General features: G+C 40.5%; 1 protein-coding gene across 2 annotated transcripts in view; it reads left to right on the top strand.

Annotated features, from left to right (window-relative positions):
- The first annotated feature begins 113 nt into the window (after positions 1–113).
- Positions 114–23,046, top strand: part of sgcd (sarcoglycan, delta (dystrophin-associated glycoprotein)) — a 165,274-nt gene continuing 142,341 nt past the window's right edge. The window contains exon 1 of one of the 2 annotated variants that reach the window (XM_017491786.3): positions 114–272. The gene's annotated coding sequence lies outside the window, so the exon portion shown is untranslated. Of the gene's footprint in view, positions 273–11,677; positions 12,229–23,046 lie in introns of those variants that run through there. The other variant, XM_017491788.3, reaches the window with a different exon arrangement.

Below are 23,046 nucleotides of genomic sequence, written 5' to 3'. Positions count from 1 at the left end.
CAGAAGAAGAAGAAGAAGCCGTGTTGTATAATAAGTACCTTTAAATAACCGTTCAGGCCAGGCAGAGTCTAGCTGCACACTGGGCCTTGGTGATAACTGTAGACAGCTGAGTTGAACCTCGCTCTGTTGTTATGCCCTGTAAATTAGCATGTGGAGGTGGAGAACACCATATACAGTACGGTTTAGGACTGAAACTCTAAAAATAGGCTGTCAGACGCCCGGTTCAGTCAACCTCTACGAGGCCGAGGATTTAATGCAGTAAACATCAGACGGTAAGAAACTTAACAAACAAGTGTTTTTTTTTTCCCCCCCCTCCTGCGCTTTTTAATCCATCGAGTGCATTTTAGTTTGTAGGACATTTTAGTTTATTTTCGGGCAGCGTTCGAAATAGAATTAAAACGTTAGCGGTCATTAGAGGTTCAGTCAGAACTGGCTGGGGTCTCATTTAGAAGAATACTTCAAGTTGATGCATTGACTGGAGTAACAGCAAGGTTTTGTGTGTGTGTGTGTGTGTGTGTGTGTGTGTGTGTGTGTGTGTGTGTGTGTGTGTGTGTGTGCATGGTTTTATATCTTGGTGGGAACCAAATGTCCAGACAAGGACAAGTTTTGTTGTGGGTTTGGTGGGTCCGAGTTTGTGACACCGAGTACATGTACCGTATATGGACACTAGCATGGAAACACTGACGGTGATTTTCGGAGACACGCCGAGTTTGCACGCGTCACGCCCGTTTTTACCTGAATTGTCCTGATCAATATCACGCATTTGTTTCAATTTAAATAATACAGCATCTTGACTATGAAAGATATTGAACATTTCCTGTCTTTCTTTCTTTCTTTCTTTCTTTTTTTTTTTAAAAATCCTAAAACTTTTTGTTTACTTCCGGGTTTTAAATGAAAAACAAAAACTCTCGGATGTCACGTCGATCTCGATACATTACCCTCGTGTAAAAAGCGTTATCCTTTAATTTAACGACCACCAAGGACTTTTAGTTATAGAGCCAGCCTATAGCAATGCCATTAAACAGTGAACCTGTGAGTAGGAACTCGTAAGAATCCCCCCCCACCCCCAATCCCTCCTGCCTCCCCCCCACCCCGTAGACGCTAGCCACGTTTAGCATTCCATCTACGCTGTCGCTGCCCGTGGTGAAAAAAGCAAAAGGAGCCAGCTGTCGTTTTGTAAGCTCATGAATTCATGTATGTTACAAATACAAGCTTCCTGTCCGATGTTTACAGCGGTGCTGAGAGCAGACCTCCCCGGGTGACTGAGTGTAAATGGGCAGAGTAATCCTCTGGTCCTCAGGATTTGTTCAGATCAGACAGACAGTTATAAAATCCATGACTTCTCCCTCGTGTCTGGCTCCAGTCCAGTGGGATAAATCATGACTTGAATATCTCACTCTCTCTCTCTCTTTATTTCTCTCTTGATGAGAGTCCAAGGAAGGCAAGTGTGTGACGAGTCAAGTTTTCAGCCATCAAAAGCACCGACCTACCCACTTCATTTAGTGAAATTGAGTCTTAAATGAAATGCATGAGCTGCGAAGGTGTGCGAGAAGGGCTGAAAACAAGTGCTGAAAAATTCTACTTAGGTGACAGTATAGTGACAACGTGTCAGAACCTGGAAGTGTCCGGCCAAAAACGCACTCAAGTCAAAGTAAAAAAAAAAAAAAAAAAAAAGAGGCTCGAGTGTTTTTTTTTTTTTTTTTTTTTTTTTTTTTTTTTAATTTTTAAAATGTTTACTGATGTTAACTGATGAGAGAACATTAATTGCTTATTCAGTGGCGACGCCATTTTTCCTGAAGAAACCTCATTCAGCCTCTGTAGGTTTGCTGCTTAATATACATGACTAGGGCGACGTAGTTTGCTAACAAATTCGAAAATATCAGAAGCAGTATATATAGATATATATATATATATCGTGTAAATCGATTCTGACTTCCTGATTAGCCAGCTGATTAAGTAGACTGTGTAACATGAGAAGATCAGAGCAGATGACGAATTTTGGTGCGACTCTTGATCTACACTGACGGATTTGATTGGATGCTAAACCGAGCGCAGTCATTGGCTGGATGACGTAAGATGTAAGGAGATTTTTCTTGGAAATGTCATTCAGTAAGATTTTAATAAGACTCGAGTACAACACAAATACACTTTAGTACATATTGCAGTGAAGGTAATATTTTCCACCGCTGCCAGAGACAGTGTGTGTGTGTGTGTGTGTGTGTGTGCTTGTATATCAGTGTCTGTTTGAAGGGATGTCAACCATGAAAGTGTAAATATAGAACACACCATTAGAGAGTGTTGGCCTGCAGTGCTGTAAATAGAAGCAGGTCACTGAGGAAATCCAGACACGCCGTCCGTTTCTTTAAACAAGTCGGCAATGCCGAGGTCACGTGTGTGTGTGTGTGTGTGTGTGTGTGTGTTTGACAGTATTTGAACAAGCAGTTGTTTGCCAAGTTTCAGCAGAGGTCATTTTCCTATTCCTTACTTCCCTCCAGCACGAGGGAGTCGACGCTGTCTTGTGCTTAGCTCAGATGTTTGAGCAAATTCGCTTCCGTGTATACTCGCGCCAACTCACATTCATTTCTGAGTAATAAATAAATAAATAAACGTTTTTTTTTTTTTTAAAAAAAAAGCAGCTCCCCGATGAATCTTACCAGCTTGAAAATAAAGTCTCTGAAGCACCGAGCTTGGATCTCAGCAGTACTGCATGAACAGCTGTCTCGGATATCTGAACCCCTTTAAAAGAGATTATACTAGGAGATTCGTTCCTAAATCTATCCTTGATATTTACAGACTTCTTTTTTTTCGGGGTGGGGGGTGGGGGGTGGGATATAAAAAATAGTTTAAAAATAAAAATCTCTACTTTCTTCGTCGGTACATTTCCGTTCGTAAACGTCGACGTTAAGCTGACATTTTAGCATCGGATACCTGAATCCATCTTTTAATCCCTAACAGATCTAAACGTTAACAGATATGACGGCAGGAAGGAGACCTAATATCTCTCTGTAGGTTTCTAAGTTGTTGTTAATTAGCTTTGGCTAACGTTTTTTTCCTACAGAAATCCTCAGGCTTCCACGTTTGACGACGCCACCGAATCTGATACGATTCGATTCGATTTAGTATCCTAACTTTCGGTGTGAGACCGTATTAGTTCAGGTTTAATATCAAGTTGTGAATGATGATGATGATGATGATGATGATGTAGAAAAGTACTACGTTTTTACTACGTTAAATTCGTCCGTTTAAAAACGGAGATCGTTATTTACAGACCAGTTGTTTGTCCTTTTCGGATTTAGGATTGTCGCGTCGATTCCTTTCCTTTGAGATCGACGCTTTGACCCGAAATTAAAGCGTTCATACTTTTCGACTTGAACTCGTGTGAATAATCGCGAGCCGTACTTCAATGTTTACCAGAGTATTTATTTAGAGGAGTAATTGCACTTCTTCGGGCACTTTTCCCACCTCTGATGCTTGTGTTATTAGATAAATATCGGTTTATTAGACCGTCGCAAGTATTACACGAACAATTTTATTAACATCGACGCTGCCTATTCTTTTCTTAAGTATACGGGCTGGCGGTTGCGGTGTATCAGAGTGAGTCCGGAGCTCTGGACCATCTTTCAGTGAAATTGTTCTGAAAGCCGTCTGGCCGATGCAGAGCACGTGTGAAAGGATGTGAGGATGATGGGATATGTCAATTTCCACCAGCTGAAACAGCCCCGAGAGGAAAAGACAAAGTGCCTCGGACACGTCTTTGATGTTCTCTTCCTGAATAATGTAGCACAATAACGTGCTAGCGTCGCTGAATTAAAGCTCCGTAATCCCGGAGCAGGCTTTGACTCTGTCGCATATGTGCTTGCCTGCAAAATGACAACAATACATTTGCAACATGCACCGTTTTAATGCAGAAATTCCGCTTGAAGATATATTGCAAACTATACCACCACAGGCAGAAAAGACAGCTAATATCGATATACACGGCTTCAGTTACAACACGCTGACTGGGCCGGTGATGCATTGACTTAATAAAATATTATAATCCACCATAAACACAACACAACAGATCTGCTGGCTTTGGTCCAGCGGATGAATCATGACATGCCTAGCTTGCAGAAAGAGAAACAACTATAAATTTGTCATTCGGAGGCATATGGAGTGCGGTGATACATTCCTATATACACTAGACTCATATTTTCTCATAGATAGCGGTTGGAGATCGTTACTGGACAACGGCGGGAATAATAATACTCGATATTTGATGTCATTCCCACTTATTAGTCCGGTTGGGAAGTCTGAATCAGAGCTAAAATCGATACTTTTGGTTTGTTTCCCATTCGGTTAAATAAATATACAATAGAAATCGTATCGTTTTATCGTGGCAGGTGTATATTGTGTTTGACTATTTCGTCTGTACCATCGTAACTATGCAGAGGTGTGAATTGTTATTGTTTGCCCAGCGCTCACACTCCTCCCCTTTCCCGTTGCTCACCAGAAGCAAAACACAGAGTCATGATACTCTACGCACAGAAACCCAACAGTCTCCTGACTAATCTTATAACGGACTCGCAGTGATGAAACGCGTCCATTTCCATTCCGTCGGCATAATGGGACGCTGGTGTACTGTGAGAAAGGGTTAAATGAACCGCAAAGCAAAAAAAAAAAACCAGACGAAGCCACCGGCTGAGGGATGTGTAAGGCTGAAAACGTCCTCAAAAATCTCTTTCGTTCGTTGGTCAGGACGTGACGGATAACGAGTAAAGGAAAACTTTATTTATTGAGCTCAATACATCACTGGAATGAGATTTTTTTTGTGTGACATATCCACGGTTTGTTTTGTTCTTCAGATCAAATATCTAGAATATTAATTTCCGGAGCACTTCAGCTCTGTCCTTTGGCTCAGTTTATCAGATCATGTTCGGTTTACTTCCTTCAGTTTGGTCTTCTCAGGATACAATCGCTTTCTCGCTGGAATCAAACCACACTAGACTTCCATTTTGGAACCGGGCCGAAAACACCTTCCTCGGATAATCTCGGACCGATTATTTTGCTTTTCGACCCAGTTTTAGGATTGCGGTGATCTCAATGTTCAAAGAGGAAAACACACCGGGGTTCGATTCGAACAGATCCGAAAGCTCCTCATACGCCAGGGTTGGTTCAGCCTCTGGTGAGCGACTCTTGCTCTTGGAAACGGCTCCAGAATGAAAGCCATGATCGCCAAGTGTAAACTGAATTTTGAATAATAACAAATCAATCGACCATGCAAAATAACAGCAGGAAGTTTCAGTCCAACACAATCCAAGCTCATTTGTACATGTACATACGCATCCCATGAGGTCCAGGCCTGAATTGTTTATCATTCCTCTTTAATTAAAGCTCTGGCTGCTACTCGCGGTTCTCTTGTGTCTTCTCGCCAGTGCATTCTCCCCCAGTGCGCTCACATGTGACTCCAACCCGGCAGAGACACTCGCGATTAGGCTTTTCGGGCAGCGTGCTTTGTTCATATGACAATTTATATTTGCAAATGTGCTCAGCGGATCGTACGCCAGTCGGTGACTTCAAACCGGGTGCCAAATTGTAGCACAGCAAGCTCAAGAATAATACCTGAGACTGACATGTAGGCGCTCACATCTCACCGTTTGAGATAAGATACTAGACCATGGTGGAAGCTTATTCTCTCTATTTTATTTTTGTTCCTGTTGTCGTCATCGTTGTTGTTGTGATGTAGCCGACAGTCTATTGATCTACTGTTCCTTCCAGCTCGTCCAAAGTCCTCATTTTCATTTCTTTTTTTTTTTAATCACAAATGCAGTTGTTATACTCATTATTTCGTCAGTGCTGAGGCTGACCTTTCTGACCCTGACCCCCTAGGATGGAGTCACGGTACAGAATCGCCTTCTCCACATCTATTATACCTTGTTTGGTCTGTATGACCTCTGTGGCACTAATAAACCCTTTCTAAAATACTGCTGGGAGAAATGAGGGGGAAAAAAAAACATATTTCCTGTTTCCTCTTCTCATCTCAAGTGGCTAGTTTTACTTTAACAATGGTAAACAACAGTATTGGAGAAATCCAGTAACACTTTACTTGAGGACATGTGGACGTATAATCCCTTCTCAACAACTGACATAATGTCAGCAGGTGCCATAAAGACAGCTTTCAAGTTTTATACCAAAACATAAAGGTGATGTTAATAATTTCCCCCACTAACGTATGGTAGAACGTGATAATAACTCAATTATCGCGCACTGTGATGATGATGTTGATGATGATGATGAAATTAACCCACTTAACCCACTGAAAATAAGTGTAACGTTGCTCTTACAGTCCCATAAGGGTTCATCAAAAGTTCACAATTTAAAAAAACAACAACAACCTTTCACTTAAGGGTTTTTACAGTGCAACGATTGTTACTCCTAAACTTTCGATATAGCTGTCATATCCTGTCATATTCACGTGTCAAGCTTAGAGTTTAAGATTTCCAGAAACGACCCCTTTGTTTATCCCTCCGTTTAAACCTTGACTGCGGCTCCGCTACGCGATTTTCCCAATCTACACTCAAGTGTTTCCGATATTATTTAAGCATGTTTGATTTTCTTGGTGACGAATCACATATTGTGAACCCCTCTATGACTAACAGCAAGAACTGCGCTGAGAAACAGCCATTAAGAGTCTGGGAGGAAATCAAATTCATCTCCTGTCACGCACAGCAGATCCCTGAATACAGTTTATCATCCATCTATTCGTATTTTATTTTGATTATTATTATTATTATTATTAATAATAATAATAATAATAATAATAATAATAATAATAATAATAATAATAATATATTAAAAATATAGGTCCCTTTTATTTTGATTAATACTAATACTACTAATAATAATAATATATTAAAAATATAGGTCCCTTTTATTTTGATTAATAATAATAATAATAATAATAATAATAATAATAATAATAATAATAATAACAATAATAATAATATATTAAAAATATAGGTCCCTTTCATTTGTATTAATAATAATAATAATAATAATAATAATAATAATAATAATAATAATAATAATAATATATTAACAATATAGGTCCCTTTTATTTTGATTAATAATAATAATAATAATAATAATAATAATAATAATAATAATAATAATGTATTAAAAATATAGGTCCCTTTTATTTTGATTAATAATAATAATAATAATAATAATAATAATAATAATAATAATAATAATAATATATTTAAAAATATAGGTCCCTTTTATTTTGATTAATAATAATAATAATAATAATAATAATAATAATAATAATAATAATAATAATATATTAACAATATAGGTCCCTTTTATTTTGATTAATAATAATAATAATAATAATAATAATAATAATAATAATAATAATAATAATATATTAAAAATATAGGTCCCTTTTATTTTGATTAATAATAATAATAATAATAATAATAATAATAATAATAATATATTAACAATATAGGTCCCTTTTATTTTGATTAATAATAATAATAATAATAATAATAATAATAATAATAATAATAATAATATATTAAAAATATAGGTCCCTTTTATTTTGATTAATAACAATAATAATAATAATAATAATAATAATCATATATTTAAAAATATAGGTCCCTTTTATTTTGATTAATAATAATAATAATAATAATAATAATAATAATATTAATAATAATAATAATAATAATAATGATAATAACAATATATTAAAAATATAGGTCCCTTAATAGTTCTTTACAGCACTACAGGTTCTGCAAAGAACCTTCTTCTTGTCGAGAACCATTTTTCAATGTGTAGGGTTTATGAGTTGAGCTATATGGTTCTTTGGAGATGAAAGAAGTTATTAATGGTGCATTATAAGTTCTTTAGAGCAGTGTATTGGTTCTTCAAGGTATCATCCATTAACAAGTTAAAGCGAACCCTTTAAGGTTCTTTGCGGGACTGGAAAAGGTTCTAATTTTCTAACTTGGTTCCTGAAAGCACTAAGGTTTATACTATTTGTTAGGAACAGAAAAAATAACGACAATACACAGTACTGCTGTACCTCCAGATCGCTCATGTAGTTTACACGCCACTACATCCGCCAAAGTCTAGATCGTGAGTGATCACAGTCAAAGTGAGCGGTTCAGTGATTCTGAGTCGTGCACTGCGCACTCGCAACATTCTAACGCTAGACAGGATGGGAAGTGACATGACATACAACTTGGAACACGTGTCAACTTTTTATTTTATCCAAAGCGACTTACAAATGAGGAAATACAAGCAAAGCGATATGTCAAGCGGAGAACAATACGAGTCGTGCTACAGAGATACAAGCTTTCGGAGTGAGTTCTAGAGAAGCGGAGTGCGCAGCAGGTTAGGGGTTAGTTAAGTGCTCATGGAAGAGGTGGGTCTTTGGATGTTTTTTGAAGATGGTGACAGATTCTACGGTCCGGATTGAGGTCGGAAGTTCATTCCACCACTGAGGGACGGTTAGCTTGAAGGTTCTGGAAAGGGACCTCATGCCTCGCTGTGTAGGCACTACCAGGCGTCGGTATTGCGTGAGGGAATATAAACCTCAAGGAGAGTGTTAGGAGAGGTAGGGCGGTGCTGTTCCAGACAAGATCTTGTACGTGAGCATCAAGGCCTTGAATTTGACACGGGAAGATACAGGAAGCCAGTGGACGGAAACGAAGAAGGGTGTGACGTGGGTTCTTTTGGGCCGGTTGAAAACAAGGCGTGCTGCTGCATTCTGAATCATCTGAACTCGATGAAGGTTTCTATAAGCATCATGTAGTCGGATAATCACTCCCATTATGTAAAGTGCTACCAGAAATTCTAACGTTAGCCCTGAGTGCCGTGTTATTCATTATCGAATAATCTCCTTTTCCTGAGTCAGAGTCTGCGAGATTAATATTGTGACAAGCTTGATAAAAAACCTTTAAATGATTTAACTCGGAACGGATTCGCCTGTTAAGCGACGTCACTTATATCATAGCGGTTATAGCACTTCGAGTCAAGTGGTGCGACTCCACTGTTATTTTAATGACGTCTGCGTATCCAGTAGGTGAAATGAACACTAGCGGGAGAACAGTCTGAAAGTAAACGCTATCGTGGCTCGAGGACGTGTCACATCCCAAATTGAACTAGCTGTTTATCTACTCGATCAAAACGGGAAAGTTACACGACTCCGCTCGCGCATGATAAGGAATCGTCTTCGCTCCGAAAGCAGGTCGAGTCACCCAGACTGAAGTGACGGAGCAGCGATTTGGCTGATGTTTCATACTGATCCGCTCTCTTTCCTTTATTCTCTTCCCAAAAGGAGACGTGACGAGGCTGATGTGATTTATTATTTTGTACTTTAGCGATGCGCCCTGTCGGGTTGAAGCCAAGAATTACTGGCAACATTTTTTTTTAATCAAGTCAGATGGGTGAGGGTGAAGTGAGGGTGGCTCGTTTATTATTCGGTTAATCCATTACGTACGTGCGGGGTTGTACAGGGGAGCACCTTTGAAATTTGTTGACTGAAAAAAAAAAAAGTCATTATTAATCTAACAGGGGCGCACGGTGGCTTAGCAGTTAGCATGTTCGCCTCACACCGACAGGGTTGGCGATTCGATTCCCGCTGAAGCAGTGTGTGTGTTCTCAGTGTGCTGCGGGGGTTTCCTCCGGGTACTCCGGTTTCCTCCCCCAGTCCACAGACATGCATGGCAGACTGATTGGCATGTCCAAAATGTCCGTAGTGTATGAATGGGTGTGTGATTGTGCCCGGCGGTGGATTGGCACTCTGTCCAGGGTGTACCCCGCCTTGTGTCTCATGCCCCCTGGGATAGGCTCCAGATTTCCCCATGACGCTGCAGGATAAGAGGTATAGACAATGGATGGATTAATCTAACAGAGTCACTCAGTAAAACCAAACACTGTAAAGGATGTTTTTTCTAAGGATGTAAACGTTGTGATTGACGGGCGATCGGACACGGAGGGAACGTTGAGGAATGACGGACGATCTGTTGGGAACCTCCAACACTAATATCCCTTTTCTGTGTATCGCTCCGAGTCGTTCACAGTGACATCTTCACGTCTCCCTTCATTCAGCTGGAGAGAGCACCACATGACCTCCATCAGCGGGGCACTGCTCAATCAAACTTCAGTTCACATGTGTGTGTGTGTGTGCGTGCATGCGTGCGTGCGTGTGTGTGTGTAAACGCTTGCATTCTGCTGAATTCTTTGTTGTGGAACAAAATCTGTCTGTCATGGTGAAATTTACAAAGTCAGTGATGCATCTAGGGATGAAACCGATTACCGATACATTATTCGGGACGAACAGATAACATGTTCTAAACGAATACAAATACACAGACGACTAGGAGATTTTTCTTTTCCTTAGAAAGCTTGCCAGAAAGCTAGGTGAGATGAGGTGTGGTTTAGGATGGAGTTCCCGAACAACAAGATCAATCCCCCCACCAAAAAAGTCACATTAACGTAGGGTTAAGGTGCGAATATAACACGGTTGCCAGGTTTCATCTGAAACCCCCTTACCCCCACCTTAACTACAACTCAAAAACCACACATTGGACAAAACAGATGTTTAAAAAAAAAAAAAAACACTTTTTATCTCAGCCTCTGCATGGGAAAGTTGGGAAGTTAACAGTGGTGTGCACGCATTTCTGATTTATTTCTAGAGCCGCTGTTCTATAAAGACCATGCAGATCATGTGCTGTGTACAGGGCAACATACATCTGGGTGGGAGGGGCTTACTCTGTGTCCTCTGTCGATCACAGCGACGCTAACTAGACATTAGCACACTAAGTGCTAGACGTTAGCTAGACCCATGTCCCAATAGATAGAGACTCCCGGGCAGACCCAGGATCCACTGTAAAGATTATATCTCACAGTCCGTTTGGGAAAACCCTTGGATCCCCAAGAAGGAACTGGAATCTGTGTCATGGGATAGAGAAGTCTGGACTGACCTTCTTAACCTGTTGCCTTTACTAGGAAAATAAATGAAAAAAAAAAAAAAATGAAAAAAGAAACTTTGAATTGAATTATTTAAGATTTTAAATACTAATTATAGAATTTGATAAATACCACTCTCATCATATAATACAGTGTGGTCTGTTATGTTCAGCTTGAATATTTGCCACCATTGTTTGAAAGCTAATTCTGTCACTGTTGGTTTATAATTTTGATCCGTTTTTAGTGGTTTTAACTCAGAACACTTGGGCCATCTGTGTATCTCTGCACGTAACCCAAGCAAGACTGTAATAAAGAACGCAGACGCTTTTATGCCAAGTGTGTTGAGATTGTGTTTGATTTAAGAATAAGGGCAGACAAATCCAAAGTGTCTGTGGTGATATTTTCTATCTTTTTAGTCAAGTGTCTCTCAACGAACTCCTTTTATCCCACGGCAATGCCTCTTAACCTTGTCTTTGTACCTCTCTCTCTCTCTCTCTCTCTCTCTCTCTCTCTCTCTCTCTCTCTCTTTTCCTTTTGGATTTCCCCCCCTCCTCAAATCATGATCTCCTCTGCTGCAAAGGAAACTCCACCTACTCAGTGCTGCTAATGTAGTCACTGACAGTGCGAGCTCTCTCGCTCTCTTCTCTCCTCTCCTGCTTTCTTCTCTCCCTGACTCGCGCTCTGCATTCATTTGCTCACTCTCTCCCTCTCTTCCTCACTCCCTCCCTCCCTCGCTCTCTCGTTCTTCTCTCTAGCTCCCTTGTGCACTGTTCGCTCCAGTCCAGGATAAATAAAGGCAGCTAGGAGGATGTGGGGGGGAAAGAGAGATGTAGGCGCTTGCGGACGGAGCACGATGTTGAGGCGACTCTGGCTTGCCGAGTCTCGGCTCTGAGGATTACGGACACTCTTGCATCTGTTCCCCCGTCACTCCACCATTCCATCACCCACTGGAGGATGCCCAGTTGTTGTTGCTCTTCACCTTCTGACAGGACTACTGCACTTTACTTGCTGTTTGGTGCCCGAGACCGACTCTTAGAAGAGATCACAGGCATGCTCACGATGCTGAGTCTCATGGAGCCCGGTTCCCGACTTTCGTAGACGTTTCCACTTCTTCGTCTCCCCTCTTTCACTGGCTTGGCATTCTTTTCTTTTTTTTTCTTTTTTTTTTTTGCCAGGCAAAGACATAAGGAGGCACTGGCAGTTCTCCAACTCAATGTATTTCTGACTCGTTTGAGGCTGCGATAGTCGGCATCTGACAAAGAGGTAGGACTTTAAACATCACCACTGCCATTTCACCTGAATCAAATGTTCCTCTGTGACAAAACGGGTGCCTCTCTCTCTCTCTCTCTCTCTCTCTCTCTGTATATATATATATATATATTTTTGGTTTCTTCAAAACAAGTTACAAAATCTGTAAGCGTAGTATCTCTGTGCAAACATTTCACTTTGTGAGAGAGATGGAAGTGATTAAAATCTTTCCTTCTCAGCACCATCTGTTGTACCGTCGTGCCGAACCACATGGAAACTCCAAAAGATGAAAGCCTCGGGGCTTTTAGAACATCACGCAGGATCTTTTGGGCTCAGGTGTTGTCTGACAGGACAGCATTTCTGGCATACGCTAAGAATGCGAGTTTATCTAAGGCTGCGCTTTGCTAGTTTTGGCTCAGAATAGCTCTCTCTCTCTCTCCGTATAACACAGAGGCGTTAAAAATAACCCAAGCTGAACAATTCTACTTCAATCGAATCAGTCGACCAAAATTCACACTCCTTTTCTTGAGACCTGATGTGTGGGAATTTCAGGAAGGTTGTCTGAGTACCCGTAGCGTTATGCTGACCTGAAGATTAGACGTGGCTTAGTGTATACACGTACTCTCAAATACATGGCTCGATAAAATGCACGGCACCTCGTTCTACTCTTTCACGTAAAGGTCATGACAGAAAAGCATTTTTTTAAACGTATTTAAGACTGGCGGTCCTGGAGTTGGTGGTCGGGAATAGGATCGACTGGAGAATCTAATGAGACGTGCCCGGGGGGTGGGGGTGGGGGGGGGTGGGGGGTGATGACGGACTGAGAAATACCTCCATGGAATGAAATCAAATGAGAAGGAGATCAGACTGTTTTCTTACTCATCGGCTAACGGACCGTATCGCGCTAACGGGGAGGGTTGGAACGTTTCGTTAAGTATTTCAAGAAGAAGAATGTGCACAAATGTGACCGACGTGTCTCCGTGACACGCGGATACGCTACGTGTCGGTGCTAATAACATGTTTACTTTGCAGTCGTAGAACTGTCACAAGACAGTTCGCCCAACACTCAAGCAGCAGATGTAGCTAGCAGAACAGGTCTGTTCGGGTTTCTTTACATCTTTCTGTTATACGTTACAGTGAATCACCTATTTTTTTTTTTCTTTCTCACTGTAATTAGAATACCTTGGTTTAATTGGTGGCTTTTGAAATGAGCTGAAGATGAAGTATGAGGTTATGACCCGGGTTTCTAAATGAATACGCACAACCAGAACTTGTCAAGATTGTTTTTTTTCCTCGTGGTTGAGGAAAAACCAAGGCAGGATATGGAAACGAGTAACTGCTGAGTAGAAATCCAACAACAGGAGGCAATAATCTGGTATTTTGGGGTTAATATGTAACGTTATGAAACGTAAGTATGTCGCTCCTTTACACTTGCATGGTTTTCTTAAGTTTGTTACTTTTATGCTAATTTAAGGAAACCAAAATGCTACTGTGTTGAAATGGACTGCGTCGCCATGTACGTACATGTTAAAAGAATTTTTTTTTTTGAAAAAGTTAGGATATACTGTAAGGATGTAACACAGTGCCACTATCTGTATCTGTTCAGTGCGCAAAAGATCCGTATCTGGATCAGTATTCGGATTTAAACCGGAAGTGGGCGTGGTCTAGACTGGAGGTTTTTTTTTTTACATACAGACTTTCATAAATCATTCATAAATCATAACTTGGCGAAGAGAACTTTATTCAACTCCTGAACTTCTACAGTTCCTTGACCGCAACTGCATCACTCGAGTTCATAACCGGATGCTCTGCGGAACTTTCTGGAAAGCTTTCCATCTCGTGTCTGAGGGACTATTTTTTTTAAAAAACAACAATGCCTTTACCAAATCGTGGACGTATCGTTTAGGTCGCTGGTCACCAACCCTCTTCCTTGAGCTCCACCTTGAGCTGAAGGTGTCATCTCCAACCGAAATCTAAAACACCCGTATTAGTTGCTCAAGAACTTCTTAAGGCAACGATTGGATGGTCGGGTCGGTCGGAGGTGGTCACGATTATGGTTGGAGCTAAAGCCTTCATTAAGGTAGATCTCTAGGAACAGGGTTGGTGACCTGTGGTTTGGAGTAATCCTTGCTTGGTAAGGTTTTCCATTAAAATTTTAATCTTTACAAAACTCTTGAATCAAGTAAGCCCTTTTCATCTTTATGGTAATTCATCATCTAAAAATCTCAGTCAGAATAAGATGTTTTTGAAAATCACCCCCCCCCCCCCCCCCACACACACACACACTAAATAAGCTATTCAAGATGTACCGTATAAAAAACATGTCATGCTAATCTGACTTATTTGAAGTGCTATTAGACATTTTCACTGCAGATAAATAAATAAATAAATAAATAAATAAATAAATAAATAAATAAGACAACGATACTTCAAAAGATTTGGAATTTTTTTTTTTTTTTTTTTTTTGCAGTATAGTTGACAACAACAACCGCCTTATAATATTCGATCAGATTTACTTTCGTTTTTGAGTTTGTAACGTTCCAGAAAGATCAGAAGTGCTGCCAGAATCTCATCTCATTCTTTCTTTTCTCCAACATTTTTTTTGGAGACCCGACAGAGATTTGCTGCCTAGTGCACAACATGTAGAAAATGTCAATTTAGCTCGGTGCTAAGAAATTTGACTCTAAATATCAATCTACGGTCAAATCAAATGTGAGACTGAAGTCGGATATCTATCAATGCAGAAACTATTAGGTTTGAGCGATGCGTTATATCACGAGGTCTCGTTGACGTAATAAGAAAGACGTGGTAAACATTCACAATTGAAGGAAGATAGGCAGCTGCGTTTCTGATTTATACTTTCATACGGCGTTTTAAAGTCTGTAATGCTCGGCTGGTTTCGTGTCGTATTTCTTCTGAATCTTGTGGAATTTGTAGTTGGATCGGATATCGCGTAAACACAAAGTCTGTTTGACTTTCTCCTCGAAAGAAATCAGCCACAGGCTCACTTCTCGCTTCTTCACACCATATTGTGTGTGTTTATCACCGTTTTTTCCCCACCCCTTCTTGACAATAGACCTTCCCCGGATTCTGTACAACCGCTTGTCAATTGGAAGCTAATGAATAGAATCGTATCATATCGTATTGTATCACATCCAATTCAATAGTATCGTCAAATATCGAATCGTTGCCTTATGAATCGTAAACGTATCGTATCAGATTCAGTAGTATCGTCGACTGTTTGAAGATCCGGTAGTTATCAAATAGGTGTCTTGTAACTTGAAGTTGTGTCGGATGGTTTCAGATTCAGTAGTATGGTCAAATATCGAATCATCGCCTTATAAGTGGAAAACGTATTGTATTGGATTCGGTAGTATCGTCAAATATCGAATCGTTGCCTTACGAATAGGAAACGTATCGTATCAGGTTCAGTAGTATGGTCAAATAGTACTGAGTCATTGTTTTAAGACTCAAAACAGTATCTCATGGTCCCGTAGAAGATTCCGTGGTATCGTCAGTGATCAAATCAGTGCCTCGTGAATTGAAATTGTATCGTGTCGTACGAGATTCAGTAGCAGTGCCAAATACCGAATCGTTGCCTTATGATTCGGAGTCATATCGTATCGGATTCAGTAGTATCTTAGACGATTCAGTGGTTTCGTCAAACATCGACGGGTTGCCTTAAGATTTGAAATCGTATCTTATATTAATCCTGAGGTTTACACCACTGTTTTTTTTTTGTACTGTATTTAGTATTTCCCTAAGAAAATCACTATTGATTTAACAGATTGTGAATCAATTACGGTGACCGTAAACCTGAAAAATGTTCTCTTCACAGACTAACCGGCTGCAAAATAATGAAACTGAACATTTCCCAAAACAAAACATTCTCCCTACACCAACATCCGTAATCTGAGACGCTTTGTTCCATCTTTCTTAGTGTTTTGTTCCAGGACATAGTATCCTCAAAATTGACATTTTTGTCAGAATCTCATCAAAAGCCACCTTGAAAGCATCGGACTCCACTTACTCTGTCAGTTCTGTCACATTGGAGCCCACACTGCTTTTCAGTGGTGCAGAAAAAGCCAGCTAGATCAATCCTCCCTCCTCGTCCTTCCGTCCCCAATCCCCTTCTTATATTATTTATTTCTGTCTTTTATCTCGCAAAAGCCGTCCTGCAAGTCTGCAGAGGAGAAAGAAATCTTTGTCAACATTGACATTGTCTGCCTGCATTGTGGAGAGACTCGTGTATGTTTAGTGTTGCTCGACAGGGTGAATATGAATCGGGCGAGGCCCGCCGAATGCTTCGGCGAGGGTGCTGCGGAGCGCATTCACTTTTCTTGATTGGTGTCTCCGGACGCGCATTGACGATTCCATGCGGTTTTTAAGCGAGTCGGGGCAATTGTGCAGGACTCATCTGATTAGGAGCAGGAGCGGAGCTACCGTAGTACAGAAAAACTTCATCGAAGCAAGTGTCCAAAAGTGTTACTCGGAGTACGGAGACAAAATTGTAGTCACATGAAAGAGAAAAGTATCGACATTTAAACACGCACAAGTATTCAAAACGAATAAGAAATGTTTTTTTTTTTAATCTATCAATCAAATAAATGAATACTAAGCTGGTATTAACGATAAAAACAAAAGTATTTCGAAACTTAAAGCTAACTTACCTTTAGATTAGATTATTTAAGGTTGATTTTTAATTATTTCATTTTTTTTTTTTTTTTTACGTCGGAGTCATGTAGTAAATCTAACTCAACGCTAAATCCAGGAAACGGTGGTGAAAAGAGAAAACACAGAATCTCATGGTAAGAATTTTAAAAGTAAAAATAACTAGGTAATTTACAAAATTCAACTTTAAACTAACTTAGAGCGCCGCGGTTCTTTCAATTCGATGGCGAATTATTTAATTGTTATGTGGGAGGTTAACGAGACATCTCATCTTCTATGAAGCTTTGGTTAATCCAGCAAAAGAAAATAAAAAAATTGGGGATTTTTTTTTTTTTTTTCTAAATCTTATAGCAGGAAGACATCTAAGAATGTTTAATAACCTTTTTGGAATGAATGCTAAGGCACATTAGCAATGATAAAATGTCACTAGCTAGCTAAGTAACAAGCTAATTTACAGAACTTACCTAGCTAGCTAGTTTAAATACAGTACCTAATTTACAAAACTTGACCGGCTAATTTGCGAAACGTAAAGCTATCGTTTTCTTTAGACTTGATGGATGAATAAAATTTGGATTAAAAGCCCAAGGTTCAGTTTTTTTTTTTTTTTTTTTTTTTTTTTTTTTTTTTTTTAAATCACTAATATCTTTATTATACATAAATAATCAGCTGTGGACAAAGTACTGAGAAACTGTAGTTCGGTTAAAAAAGAAGTACGGGTACTGTGTCAAAATCTTAATTAAAAGTACGGGGGCAAAAATGCATTTGAGTGAAAGCCACGGAGAAAAGTATCTACAGTTAATCAAACTTAATTACTTAGGAGTAAAAAGAAATCTTTGAATTATTTTCAGTGAAATGAGCTGGCCACAAGTACATCATCCCCGATCCTGCATGGCTAGCTAGTTCAGTCAAAAGGAAACTATTCTGCTAACACAGAAGCCATTTTGCTAGTTAGCTCATGTTTAATATCCTTGTTGGAAATAATGCTAAGGCAGATTAGCAAGCTGATTTACAAAATATAGCTAGCTAGCTTATTTAAGTACCTAAACGACAAATGTTATGGTAGCTAATTTCCCAAACATAAAGCTAATTCATCTCAACACGCTTCTTCAGATTTTACTGCAAAAATTTAAATGCGTATATTTCTTTTTTCTTTTCTTTTTTTTTTTTTTTTTTTTTTTACACGAGGCAAAGGACGGATCACTGGTACAGCCACCAAACGTAGACAAATAAAAATATCTTACTAAAAATGTTTAATAACCTTTTTGGAATGAATGTCGAGGTTCATTATTAACAAAAACGAAACTTGACTTCTTAGCAAGTTTAACAAGCTACAAAAAAAAAAAAAAAAAAAAAAAACAGAGATTTTTTTCTATTCTATTTTCCTAAAGTTTTTTTTTTCCTCATACAATTTCAACAATACTTGAGTAAAGTACCAATCTTCTAAAAAATAACACTTAAGCACTGTATTGAATTCCAGTTATGCAAGTCCATCCATCTATCCATCTTCTATACCGCTTATCCTTCCTTCAGGGTCACGGGGAAACCTGGAGCCTATCCCAGGAAGCATCGGGCACAAGGCGGGGTACACCAGGCGGGGTACACAGGGTACCAACTATCGCAGGGCACAATCACATACACACTCACACACCCGTTCATACACTACGGACACTTTGGACACGCCGATCCGCCTACCGTGCGTGTCTTTGGACTGGTGGAGGAAACCGGAGAACCCGGAGGAAACCCCCGCAGCACGGGGAGAACATGCAAACTCCGCACACACAGGGCCACCGTGGGAATCGAACCCCTGGACCCTGGACTTGTGAGGCCACCGTGCGTGGCGGTAATTTCCACTTCAGATTAGATAGAGCTCGCACCTTCACCAGCTGCCGAACAGGAAACGAATAACATCCCATAAATAATGAATAATCAACTATTTATGCATGTGGTTTGTGTTTAATGGTGTAAGGAACATCTTCAGGTATGTTAATGTAGGAAAATGGATTATAGATCACATCGACTGTATGAATGATGGTCATATTTACCTGTTGAATGCTTGGCCGAGTTGACTAATGAGCTTCTGGAATTACATTTTCTAATCCCACCGATCTATTCTTCATGCTTGAGAGGATCTAGGATCTTAATAATGGATTACACCCAAAATTTGTTCTAAGCAACTTGGGTACATTTATCTATTTTATAAAATCACACGGGTTTTTATTTATTTATTTATTTATTTATTTATTTTGTGTGTGTGTGTGTGTGTGTGTGTGTATAGTATAACGGAAGGCGTAATTTGATACGAGCTCCTCCTGCTCCGAATATTCAAATATGGCTACTCATGGAGTATTATTTCCTAAATTTTAAAAAATAATAATCATTTTTTCAGCATTTTTCTCATGGTTACAATGATAACCGGACGATTTCTGGCTGTCTGAAGACTCCACAAATCTTTTCGTTCATAGCACCTGTGTTTACAACGACCGAACCCGACCCATTTGTGTTCCTTTCAAATCTGATTTTATTTCCCCACCACACTCTCGGCCTCTTCCATCTGCTTTCAGTTCCTCCCGTTACAGGCTGCTGCTATTTAGCTCTCGCGGAGATATACGTTGCCGTGATTGATGTTGTCAGAGGAAACGGATGCCTCGGAAGATCTACGAATATACTCGTGAAATTGAATCGGACCGGGATGTACAGCCGTAGTGCAATTGGTTGCTAATATGGTACTTTAATGCAGGTGTCTGGCTCAGAACGCTGCCTGTATTTTCCTGTCAATAAGAAATTCAACACAACGCTGACCTTGTCCTGCACCTGCTCTGAAGTAACGAGTGCTCCAGTATCGGAGCTGTTTTTCCAATTCAAAGAACAGAGGAATCTCGAAAGTGGGTTCTAAGAGCAGAGAAATAACTCAGCAAGGTCACAGGTACCGATTTGCTTCTTAGCTTGTTTTCATACTTTGTTTTTTTCTTTCTTTCTTCGCTTTAAAAAATTCCATTTACGAAAGTGCGAACGCTGTTTCCGAGACCAGGGGCGGCGTACAGAATCGATCCCGGGACCGGTGCGCTTTTCAACTGATCCGTGGTGAGACCCACGTCCTGCGTTAAAGCTATCCTCTCAAGGGGTTCGGAGTAACACGATCGGTTCTGGTCAACTTACTTCCTGTGTAAAGTTTCCTGATACTGGAGAAAAGGTTGCAACGGTCCGACGAGACAGAACTCCTTACTGAGATATAAAACCAGACGTCGATGGGACCGGCGTATTGCGATTAGCTCATATCCGTGGCACGAGTGCTGTCTGAAATCCAGAACGGCTCGTCGTTTGGAGGTTTTCCATGCAGCATGATGACTCGCTGTGCATCCAAAAAAAAAAAACCCCACCCCTGTTCACCGTTGGCGCCGGAGGAAAATAAATAAATAAATAAATAAATAAATAAAGAAATAAAATAACAGCGTGCAAACCGTTTTCCAAACCAGTGTGCACAAAAATGACGTACGGGATTCCGTTATTTTTCCTTTTAATGAGCTAAACAAGCCCCTCCCACCCCCCAAAAAATAATAATAATCCCAGGTGCGGATTCGAGTCTTCGAGTCCGACAGTGAGAATGCTTTAATATGCGGTATCTCTGATGCGAGTCTGAATGCACAAAATGAACACTGACAACGATAACAACTACTAACTAACTATTATTATTACCACCACAGTACACTTGGTGAGTTTATAGCTGAGATGTTTCGACGTATTAAAGTAAAAAAAGGTGCTGAACATAACCAGTATCAGTAGTGTACATGGAATCCTGGTGTACATTTAGAGAAGATTCTCTCTCCGAGTCAGGATTCTACGTTAAATCGTATAGGACTGGTGAACATCGCAGTCCCCACTGACATATACGGTACAACCACACAGGTTTCAGAATCCCAGTCCTCTCACCACACACACACACACACACACACACACACAGCCATCAAGCCCACAATCTAGCCTCATCTCTCTGCTACCCCCTAGGGCCTTCTCAGTCTAATGGAATGTAGTCTGCTCTCAGATCCGCACACTCGCGGAACAATTACACCGACAGATTCATTTAAGTCCGATCAGCAGGACTCTGCCTGTGGACAGAAGGCGTTTACTGACACCTCAGAAGACAAGAAGACAGCCTGTTCTCTCTTTACCTTCATCCTAACTGTATCCCACCTCCCGCAGGAAATGACGATTTCACTCACAAACAATAAACACACACGTACACAGGGTGGGGATCGACGCTAACCCGAACCGCGTCGCCCTACCCGATTTGCATCGCTGACGTTTTACGTCGCCGTTCGGTCCGGCGCACGTGCACGAAACGTCGATGTTTATAATGCGACGGAGCCTGCGATAAATACTTTTATGACAAAGAATAACGTTAAAAATTCTGCTACTATGGATAAATAGGATGGAGTACAATATGGTGACCTCGATTTAAGGAATTTTTGTCTAGCCCTTACTTAATACGGAACATTATTTCCAATTTTGTATTCTCTAAATTGGCTGGACTTCAATCTTTTTGCTATCGTACCAAAAATACTTAATTAAGCTATCCATTTTCCATAAACAAATCCTTTCAGTCGGAGATAATCCATTTAAAAATAAATCTACATTCTCCTGAGCGGCGCAAATCGTTCGACCGGCCGTCCTGAGCTCATGAGGACAAAGGACGTGGACGTGCTCTCTGGGTGGGAGGGGCTTACTCTTTCTCTCCTGTCAATCGCAGTGACGCTAGCCAATCGTAGGCGTCTCTGAGCTCATGTATGCGGAAGAGGGCAGATAGCGCTTTCCTCAGAGTATATTACGCCGCCCCGTGACACAACAGTTTGATTTAAAAAAAAAAAAAAAAAACGTCACGCACCTTCACGTGTCTCAGAGGAAGCACTAAACAACTAAAACGTCCTTAAAGTCCCTACGCCATTAAGATGGATGCTAGTTACCACCATTTTGTGTGTTTGCTACTTCCACGCAGAAATAAATAAATAATCGTAACCCTGTTTTTAAGTCACGTGAGTTAGAAAGCATCACGATCCCGGAATCGCCCGCACCCGTCCATGCAGCGCACCGCGCTGTCAGTTACGCCGCTCGCAGGCTTTGTGAAGATTTCTCTTCTCGGCAGGTTGGATTTGATTTCTTCCGCCCTTTTTTTTGTGCTCCATGTATTTAGAACAAACAAACAAATCCCCTAAGCCTGAAGACGGTGCACACAAAGAGTCGGATGAAAATCCCGCTTCAATGAGGTACATCTCTGGCTGTAGCTGTCAAGCTCCCGTAACGAACACCGGCAAGAGGAAACAGTATTTAACCCCTTCGGCACCCATACAACAGGCTCGGAACGTCGTTCCAAGAGTGAGGAGGGTAAATCTGGGCCTGCAATGGATTCTGGGGGTTTAAAGGTAGATGTTTTCTACAGAAACAGTTCATAACGTGGTTCTCATGAACCTGCTGCTCAACACATCTTCAGGCTTTCTTCGAGGGTTTCGAAAAACATCCTGTTCTTCTCAGTTTCATTCGAAGACCTTGTTGAACGCCAACTTTTTTTTTTATTTCCGACACTCACGGCGTTTTTTGGCCGACGCCCTTATCCAGACCGACTTGCGTTTATCTCATTTAGCATTTAACATTGAACTCATTTCACGTTGAGCGATCGAGGGTTGAGAGTCAAATCAAATTCATCTCCTTCCACGCGCAGCAGATCCCTGAATCCAGTCGAACATTTACTGGTGTGGGAGAGTGAGGGCAAAATGTCAGCACAATAACATCGCTTCTACAAGAAACGATTCGTAAACGGTCGGTCGGACTGGAGAGTGTTCTTTCCACTATACCTCCAGTTCTCTTGGCAGAACAGGCGAGCCTCTCTGCCTGCATTCCTTCACATCCTGTAGCTCTCATATTTCGGTCAAATCAGCGCAGAACGACGTGATGGGCAGCTTTGGCATTTCTTTTTTGTGAGAAAGTAGGATTGCTGATAACTATCTTTCATATGAGTGTTAGGCGGTAAGTGAAGATGCGTATCCGATCCAACCGGATCCGTTTGCCGCAGTGCGGTCTCTGAAAGCTAGCCGATTATGGCTGAAAACATTTCATCTCCACACACCGTTGAAGCGTTTCTAATGTTTCCTAACGTCCCTTTTTTTCCTTCTT

The sequence above is a fragment of the Ictalurus punctatus genome, chromosome 18 (assembly GCF_001660625.3).
Source record: "Ictalurus punctatus breed USDA103 chromosome 18, Coco_2.0, whole genome shotgun sequence".
Taxonomy (NCBI): Eukaryota; Metazoa; Chordata; class Actinopteri; order Siluriformes; family Ictaluridae; genus Ictalurus; species Ictalurus punctatus.
This window is presented reverse-complemented; position numbering and strand designations above follow the sequence as displayed.